A 9808-nucleotide genomic window follows, 5' to 3' on the forward strand; every position below is an offset into this window, starting at 1 on the left:
GTTAAGTGCGCGGACTCTAATCTGGGAGAACCGGGTTTGATTCCCCACTCCTCCATATGCAGCTGATGCTGTGACTTTATTTAGTTACAAGTTCTTTCAGAGCTGTTCTCTCATGAGCAGTTCTCTCAGAGCTCTCTCAGCCCCACCCACCTCACAGGGTGTCTGTTGTGGGGAGGGGAAGGGAAAGGAGTTTGTAAGCCGCTCTGAGACTCCAAGTGAAGGGCGGGGTATAAATCCAATCTCCTCCTCCTCCTCCTCCTCCTCTCCTCCTCCTTCAATGGGTTATAATGCCATAGAGTCCACCTTCCAAGGCCTCCACGTTTTCCGGGTGAATTGAACTCTGTTGCCTGGAGGTCGGTTGTCATAGCAGGAAATCTCCAGCCGCCACCTGGAGGCTGGCAGCCTTAGCTATCCTCCCCACACCACCGGCCTCACTTTGCGCTCCTTTCAGTGGAACAGAAGCTGCTGCCCCTTCTTCCCTCTTTAAAAAGACGGGGCAAGCAAACGAAACTTCACGTGCTGGTGAGGTTCAGAGAGAAGCTTTGGCAACTATTTATTTATTTATTTATTTAATTCCATTTATACCCCGCCCTCCCCGCGTGCGGGCTCAGGGCGGCTTACAACCATAGGGCACAAAAGTGCAATAAAATACAATAAAAACTATGCTGATGCTCTGCTACTTAGGGAAGGGCGGAGGACATGGAAGGGCCTCGATTCGGTTCAAGACACAACTTTGTGTTGGAGCCATTGAATGACTTTTGCATGGGGAGCAACGGCAAGGGGAGTGTCGTCGTCTCCCTTGCCCCTGTCCAGAGGATTCAGTGAGGCTGGTGAAGCTTAGCCCAGGCACACTCCTGGGGGGGGGGGTGTTAGCAAGCATTTTGTGGTTGAAATAAAAGGGCCAGTGAGGTGGGTCACTAATACTTGTGAACAGAGTGTTCCAGAACTTTTTCTTTATCCATCTAGGAACGGCACCAAGTGCCTTCTTCGTTTCTTATATCACAGCATTGGTGGCACACCTTTCGCAGCAATTCACATGGAATTCACTGCCACAGGAGGTGGTGGCGGCTACAAGCATGGACGGCTTCAAGAGGGAACTGGATAAACATATGGAGCAGAGGTCCATCGGTGGCTTTTAGCCACAAGGTATAGATAGGAATTCTCCATCTGGGGCAAGTGATGCTCCTTATTCTTGGTGCTGGGGGGGGCAGCAGCAGGAGGGCGTCTAGTGTCCTGGCCCCACAGCTGGACCTCCTGGTGGCACCTGGTATTTTTGGCCACTGTGTGACAGAGTGTTGGACTGGATCTAAGCTTCACCAGCCTGATCCAACACTGGCTTCTCTGATGTTCTTATGTTCTTATGTTCTTAAGGCTTGACCATGTCAGCAGAGATACCTCCTTATCATATCAGTACATCAAGGGAGAAGAATATCAAAGGGGAATTAGCCCCCTCCCAAAAAATAGCTCACTGGTCTCTGTGCGCTGGGACACCAGGACTGATTCCCTGCTTGCCCAGCTCTCTGAACCCCTCCAGTTGACCCCGATGCCCGGAACAGCCCGAATCAGAGAGAAGTCTTTTGCCTGGAGCTCTGCTGCTAGAGACTCAAAAGGACTGGAAGCAACCTGCTGGCCCTCGATTTGCTTCTTCTGTTGGAAGAAAGGACTGAACCACCCATCGCTATGGAGGCTCCAAAGGGCCTTGCCACCCCACAGGGGCTGGTTGGAGCCACCCCTTGCTAGCATTTATTCTTCACATTTCCCTGTTTGCTGTAGAAAGAACAAGCTTGACAGCTCGCTGGCTGAGTGGCTTCCAACCAAATAGAAAGAGCTGTTTCTAACAATGCCAAAAGGCTGCCTTCTTGCACCCCGGGAGACAACGCCGTTTCCTTGAAGAGACGGAGGGCAGGCAGATGTTCTGCGGGTAGCATCCCGGCCCGGAGCTCTTCAACAAAGAGGCACCACCTTCAGGTCAGACGAGGCAGACATCCCCACGAACCGTGAGAACGACGCTCGACAGAACAAAAAGACATTCTTATTTTGAAGTATCAGAGGGAGTGTGGAAAAGGGCTGTAGAGAGTTTAGATATATATATTTTTAAAGCTTTTAAAATAAATAGCTGACAGTACCTTTTGTTTGAGTAATTCTTTGCCTGCAATAAATGTGTCACTCTGAAGTGCTTTATTTAGAAGGAACAAAAAGAGAGATTTCTCCCCCCCCCCCCAAATGTGTTCCATGATTCACTGGGTTATGGAGGAACCACAAAGTTAAATATTGCAACTTAACTCCCTGCCCTTCCATTCTTCTCAGGTTGGTATATCATCCTGTAATCTGATCTGGATTATTGCCAATAGGGGAGAGACAGACAGACAGACAGATGGGTGGGTGTCTCTTTACCCAAGCATGGCACTGGCTATATTCATTTTTTTTTTTAAATGATTGCCATGATTTGCATCGCTACAGAATCTCTCCTCGCTCACAAGCTTGTTTTGTCCTGGAAATATTCCTTTAGGAGGCTGGGTAATCCCCCCCACCCCCAAGTTAAAAGCATGTGCATTTGGAGAACCTTTACGATTCCACTGAGGAGCACATAGATCTGCATTCATCCATGCCTCATGTCAAACTGTACTTTTTCTCCCTCCCCAAATAAAAAGACAAAAGGGAGAGAGACTGGCATATTTTTAACTCATTTGAAAGTCCAAAGAGCCCAAACTGTCAATTCTCTAAGTAATTTATTAGCATCTGCTTACCCTTCCCCCGTGCATTCCCCACTAATGCCAGCGTCAGAAGTACATGCAATTCTTCAAGCATGTACCAGTTTAATAGAAAATAAAGTGGTGGTTGATTTGGTTCATTGTTATTTACTACATAAAAATCAGACTCTGCTCAGAGATGGGAATAAATGGGTGGTGGCAGTTTCCAGTGGTATCTCCTTCCAGACCCCTCCTCGGCAAGACAGCCCCAATAATACAGTGATGGGCATTGCCCCCTGCCAGCTGATGGGCGTTACACCTCTGGCAATCTTTTACAGGGGCCCAGCTAGGTAGCTGAATGCATGGGAAAGGTCACGAGTTCATAGGGTTGCAGACTCTGTGCTGGAAAAACCCTGGAGATTTGGGGGTAATCCTGGGGAGTGCAGGGTTTGAGAGCAGGGTATAACACCAGAGAGTCCACTCTCCGAAGCAGTCGTTTTCCCCAGGGCCATGGATCTCTGGAGTCTGAAGACCAGTTGTGATCGTGGGAGATGTCCAGGCCCCGCTGATACTTGGCAACCCCAGCTGGGACACCATACAGGTCACCCCCAAAAGCAACCACCTCCTCCGGGTGAACAAATCTCTATGGTCTGGAGATCGGCTGTAATTCCAGGAAATCTCCGGGCCCCACATGGAGGCTGGCAACCCTGCACGCTCGATTGCTGGCTTCTCCGTTTAAAAGTATCCCAGTTGGCAAGGCTGGACAAGCTAACGCCAGGATGACAGTGCTCCCACTCCCTAGGCCAAGCATGTACCCCCCCCCCGAAGCTGGAAGCAGGGTTGCCAACTCTCTGGGTTGGGAAACTCTTGGATATTTGGGGGGATGGTGCCTGAGACGGTGAGGTTTGGGGAGGGGCTTCAGCGGGGTAGCATAAAAGGTAAAGGTTCCCTTGCTTGAAAGCCAGTCGAGTCCGACTCTAGGGTTGCGGTGCTCATCTCCGTTTCCAAGCCAAAGAGCCAGCGCTGTCCAAAGACGTTTCCGTGGTCATGTGGCCGGCATGACTAGACACCAAGGTGCACAGAACGCTGTTACCTTCCCACTGAAGTGGTCCCTATTTATCTACTTGCAATGTCTTGCTTTCGAACTGCTAGGTTGGCAGGAGCTGGAACTAGAGACGGGAGCTCACTCCGTCATGCGGCACACTCGGGTCTCGAACTGCTGAACTACTGACCTTCCACAGCCTGCAGTTCAGCATCTTAACCACTTGAGCCACCGCAGCTCCTTCCAAAGCAGCCATTTCCTCCAGGAGAACTGATCTCTGTTGTCTGGAAGTAGGCTGGAATTCCAGGAGATCTCCAGTCCCCGCCTTGAGGTTGGCAACCTTAACCAGGAGCCAGCCAGCTCTCAGGAAAGTTAGACTGGGAGGACATGGGATGAGATGGCTGTTCTGCCAGGGACCTGCTGACTGGCCTCTACTCTCTTCGCTGTAAGAATGAGAAACTGGATCCAGGCTGAGTCTCCGCCCAAGATGTAGGGATGCCAGCCTCCAGGTGGGACCTGGGGATCCCCTGGAATTACAGCTCTTCTCCAGACTACAGAGATCAGTCTCCGGGGGGGGGGGGGAATGGGATGCTTTGGAGAGGGGACCCTATGGCATTGGACCCCACTGAGGCCCCCCACTGTCCTTTCCCCAGCCTCCACCCCCCAAATATCCAGGAGTTTCCCACCCTGGACCTGGCAACGCTACCTGGCCAAATTGACAGTTTAGCACCACGATGGAAAAAACAGGAAAAATCTACCAGGGCGGGAGGCAGTCCTCAGAGGCATTCGACATTTCCAGGGTCTACTGCTATACAGTCCACACACACACCCCAAAAAAGAAGCCGTTTATTCCAGGAGGGACAGACTGCCGTGGTCTGGAGATCAGTGGTATCTCTGGGAGAGCTCCAGGCCCCCACCTGGAGGTTGGCAACCCTAAAGGGAGGTGGAAGGGGGGAGGTGGGGAGAACAAGGAAGGGGCTCCAGCAGATCTGAACAAGGAAGAAGAAGAAGACGAAGAAGAGGAGGAGGAGGAGGAGATTGGATTTATCCCCCGCCCTTCACTACCCAAAGGAGTCTCAGAGCGGCTTACAAATTCCTTTCCCTTCCCCTCCCCACAACAGACACCCTGTGAGGTAAAAGAAGAAGAAGAGATTGGATTCATACCCCATGGCCCTTCACTACCCAAAGGTGTCTCAGAGCTGCTTACGAACTCCTTTCCCTTCCCCTCCCCACCACAGACACCCTGTGAGGTAAGTGAGGCTGAGAGAGCTCTTGACAGAAACCGCTCTCTTTCAAGAACAGCTGTGCCAGAGTTACAGAATGACAAAAACACACAAATCTTGGCATTTCTTTGGAAACTCTTGCTTATTCTTTAAAAGCCTTGGTCACGGGTAGGTGGAGCCTGTGGAAGTATGCCCACTGAGCCCAAGGCCCACACTTAGAGTTACCAGCTCCAGACTGGGAAAGACCTGGAAATCCAAGGAGTGGATCCCGGAGAGGGTGGGGTTTGAGGAGGGGAGGGACTTCAGTTGGGGTATCACATGACACAGCCCACCTTCCACAGCAGCCATTTCCACCAGGCAAACCAATTTCCATCATCTGGAGATCAGTTGTAAAAAGCAGGAGAGCTTCAGTCCTCACCTGGAAGTTGGCACGCCCAGGCGGCTCTTACCGGTGACTGCTATGGAAATGTGTGGCCAAGAAAGGGCCCATGCCAGTGTTCTGCCCAGGAGCCCCAGACCCCATGGTTCCTCTCCCCCGCCCCCTTCTCATACACAAGATCACGTAACAAATCAAAGAGGGGGACAGGTCCCATTGTTTGGGAAGAAGAAAGAGGAAAAAGTAATCAAGAAAGCCAGGCACTTCAAAAGGAGCAGAATTATTTCTGCAATAAAAAGAAGGTGGGGGGGGGGAGGAAATCTAACATGCCTTATCGCGAAGGAGAACAAGGCAGTGCGCGAATGTGTGTGGGCCTGTGAGTGACACGCGGGTTGTTTTGAATAGACATATGACATTGTCAGAGAACCTGCTATTGTGTTCGCAAAAGGCACTCACAACATTGCATAAAAATCAGGCTTTCACGTCACCCGGAGACGAAGGGGAAATGGTGCTGCCCCCCCCCCCCATCAGAAGTGTCACCAGAATAAGACCTTCAATACCAAACAAAGGTAATTTCTGTACAGCACGCAGGAGGCAGCGGATGGGGGGGGGGGAGAGGTTGTGGCACCAAGACTTCTGGGTAAAACAAAGTTTTTGAATGCCTTTTATGACACCGTTAGTAGTTCTGGGTTTAGAATCTGGTGGGCAGCCATGCTGGTCTGCAGGAGCACAACAAGGTTTGAGTCCAGTGGGGGCACCTTTCAGACCCACAGAGTCTTACTCAAGGTACGAGCTTTCGTGTGCATGCACTGTTCCTGAAGAAGTGTGTGTGCACATGAACTCTCGCCTTGAATAAAACTTTGTTGGTCTGAAAGGTGCCCCCACTGGACTCCAATTTAGTTCTGGGTTTGTTTGCATTTCTTTGACCTTCTTAAGAACAGAAGAGAAGCCAATGCTGGACCAGGCCAAAGGCCCATCCAGCCCAACACTCTGTGTCACACAGTGGCCCAAAAATACCAGGTGCCATCAGGAGGTCCAGCAGTGGGGCCAGGACATTAGAAGCCCTCTCACTGTTGCCCCCCCCCCAAGCACCAAGAATACAAAGCATCCCTTGCCCCAGACCGAGAGTTCCTGTCTATATCTTGTGGCTAATAGCCACTGATGGACCTCTGCTCCGTATGCTTATCCAATTCCCTCTTGTAAGAACATAAGAGAAGCCAGTGCTGGATCAGGCCAATGGCCCATCCAGTCCAACACTCTGTCAACACAGTGGCCAAAAATACCAGGGGCCATCAGGAGGTCCAGCAGTGAGAGGTCAGCTTTGCTGATGAAAACTTCCCATGGGGCCTGGGGGGATGGGAAGGAAAAAAAATCTATGTGGTACTTTTTATTTATTGGATATTAATATACTATTTTTCACAGGTTGCCAGGTCAGGGTTGGGAAATACCAGAAGATTTGGTGGGTGGAGGGTGGGGTTTGGGGAGGGGAGGGGAGGGACAGAAGAAGAAGAAGAGGAGGAGGAGGAGGAAGAGGAAGAGGAGGGCTTTTCTGCCGCTCTTCACACGGTGGGGGATCCAAAGCCAGCAAGGCCTTCATGGGCTTCAGACCCGGATTGGACCTGAGGTCCTATTTTCCGGCTTAGAGTGTGGAGCCAAGAATGGGGAGGAGCTCTCTGAAGAAGGCGCGGGACCCCGGGGGGGGGGGGAGACACCTTGACTGCCGCTGCTATATTTAGTCTGGAACTCGGGTCCCAAAACCTGGGCTGTTGTGCACCTTCTCAGAATAAAGACTGATTTCCCACTCGAACTCCTCCTCCAACATGGGGGGGGGGTGATGGGGGTCCTGTCCCCTCACGCTAAGCGGAACATAGAGCTGACATTGATTGTGTGTTTCAATTGTTGTTCCATCCTGCCTAATAGCATTTTTGACAGCACCATGAAAGCACAAAATTATTATTTTCACCCTTTAATCGCAATAAAAAGCAGACCCGCTTGCATGCTTGGGGCTTGCTAATTAGGCTGCTCCTAAATAGCTATAAGTGTGATCCGTTCATCCATTGTGCTGCTGATAGTTAATCCTTTACACCAACTAGAGAGCTGTTTTTTTCTCAACCGAACCCCCCTTTCATTGGCAATGCTGGAACCAACTGTGGTAAGTGTAGAAAAGGGCAAACTGGGAAAACCAAAACAGGCGCTCTTTGGACACAAAGAAAAGGTGCTCACAAGACTATGGGAACATGTGGCACTCCCAAAGAAGGGCCACCAACACCAGGTTGTGAAATTCCTGAAGAATTGGGGGGGGGAGTCTGAGGACAGTGTATTGGAGAGGGGAGGGACCTCAGCAGGGTATAAATACGACCTGCTCTCCTTGTCTGGTGTAGTGGTTAAGTGCACAGGCTCTAATCTGGGAGAACAGGGTTTGATTCCCCCACTCCCCCACTTGCACCTGGCTGGATGACCTTGGGCAAGCCATAGTTCTGACAAGAGCTGTCCTTGAAAAAGAGCAGTTTCTCTCAGAGCTCTCTCAGCCCCACCTACCTCACAGGGTGTCTGTTGTGGGGAGGGGAAGGGAAAGGAGTTTGTAAGCTGCTCTGAGATTCCAAGTGAAGGGTGGGGTATAAATCCAATCGCCGCCTCCTCCTCCTCCTCCTCCTCTTCTTCTTCTTGGCCTCCCTGCCCAGCAGCCGTTTTCTCCAGGGGAACTGATCCCTGTCTTCTAGAGATTGGTTATAATTCTGGGGAACTCCACCACCACCCTTAAGGTTGGCAACCTGGCTTCCCAAAACATTCCAAAAGCCCTAAAACACAAAGGAACAGCGATCAAGCTTGCCTGTCTGCAAACTCTTGGCACTGAAACTGCTGGATGATGTTAACTCTGTGTGCAAAAGGATCTGGGAGGGAAAGTGTTAAGAGAATTCCGTAACTTGGGTGGACTTGGCAGTTGGCCCTGCCCTCTCATGGGTTAGATGCTGAGCCCTTTTGGCTTTTGCTTGCCTTCTGTGTTCATCTTACATAGGACTTCTCTTCTTCCCTGTCTTACCTGGGATTGGAGCTGTAACCAGTTATCCTTTTTGGAAGTTAAGCTGTTCACAATAAATTCAATATACCTACATGCAGAGGTCAATTCGGGGGGGATCGCAGTTCCCCCGGGTGAGGTGCGGGGGGCGGGGCACACGACGAAGCCCCACCCCCTGCTTCCAGCCCTCATTCAGCCAGGAGGAGGCAGGAGACGAGGGAGGGTAAGTTGCTTCCTCCCCGCCTCTCCCCACCCCTGCCTGCCTGGGGCCAGGGAGGGCCTTGGCGAGGCTTCCTTGCACTCCCGCCGGCCTTGCAGGTCCACTGCCGGGCTTTATGATGTCAGGGGGTGTGGCATATGCTAATGAGTTATGCTAATGAGTTCCCCTAGCTCTTTTTCTACGAAACGACCCCTGCCTACATGAATATGTCATGTAAGACATGCCTCTATTTTTGCAAGTAAAATATATTTCTCTAGTTACCATTGGAGTCAGGTCATCTTTGCAATTTGTTTCTAGAGCATCTTGCCCTTAATCGGAAAATGTGTAGGACTGGGGACACTACATAAAACTTCTGAGCTTCCAAGGCAAATGGGTTTGGGGTTTATTACATTTAATCCAATAGAAACGTACCTAACAAAGGGAGCTCCTGACCACAGCTCTCAGCTGATGCCATGGGTAGAAGGGAGAGTGGTTCTGTTGTGGGTTAATTTTATTACCTTGCTCAAATGATGGCAAAAGCTGAAGGTGTTGAGCCCAAGAGCCGGTGTGTAGACCTCACAGAGATGTTTGATGGACAGGCCAAGGGTTTCCTTGCATTTGTGGCTAGCTCTTAGAAACAAACTCTGAAAAAGGATTCGTTTATGGAGGGACGTAATTTTCCATTTGCGCTGCTCGTATTGTGTGTGTAATTGAATCAGAATAAAGAGATACACTCCCTGCAGGACACAGATAGGGCTTCAGAGAAGGGCTGATGGAACTTGGCTCAGAAAGAGCCGGGAAAGAAATTCAGGAGGCTTCACTGCAATGGAAGCACCAGGCTCTGTTGAAATGTGACGCTGCCAGAGTTTGGGAGCGCAGGCCCCAGGTTCTTTTCAGCAGAGGGGGAGGGGCTAGGCTGCAGGAGAGGAGCCAGTCTTTTGGGGACTCTGTTTCTTTGAGAGGTCAAAGGGCTTTGCTTCCTAGCCTCTCTTTTTCCCGTCTCAAGTGAAATGGGCAAAAATTAAGGCTGGTCTGAAAGGTGGAATCGCCTGGAAACGATGGGCGACAGCAAAAAGCGTTCCTTCTTCAGTGATGGTTCAGCCATTTCGTTGAAAGTGGGTGGAGACGCTTACCCATTCCATTTGTAGAAAAGGCAATGGTGATCCAGAAAGCACTCTCATTCGAAACTGGTCTTGGCGATATAGCCGTGTAGCCTAATCTGTTTGCCTGTTCGGGGTGTGTATTTGGATACACCTGAGCTG

The sequence above is a fragment of the Gekko japonicus genome, unplaced genomic scaffold (genome assembly GCF_001447785.1).
Source record: "Gekko japonicus isolate JY-2015 unplaced genomic scaffold, Gekko_japonicus_V1.1 scaffold356, whole genome shotgun sequence".
In the NCBI taxonomy this organism is placed as follows: domain Eukaryota; kingdom Metazoa; phylum Chordata; class Lepidosauria; order Squamata; family Gekkonidae; genus Gekko; species Gekko japonicus.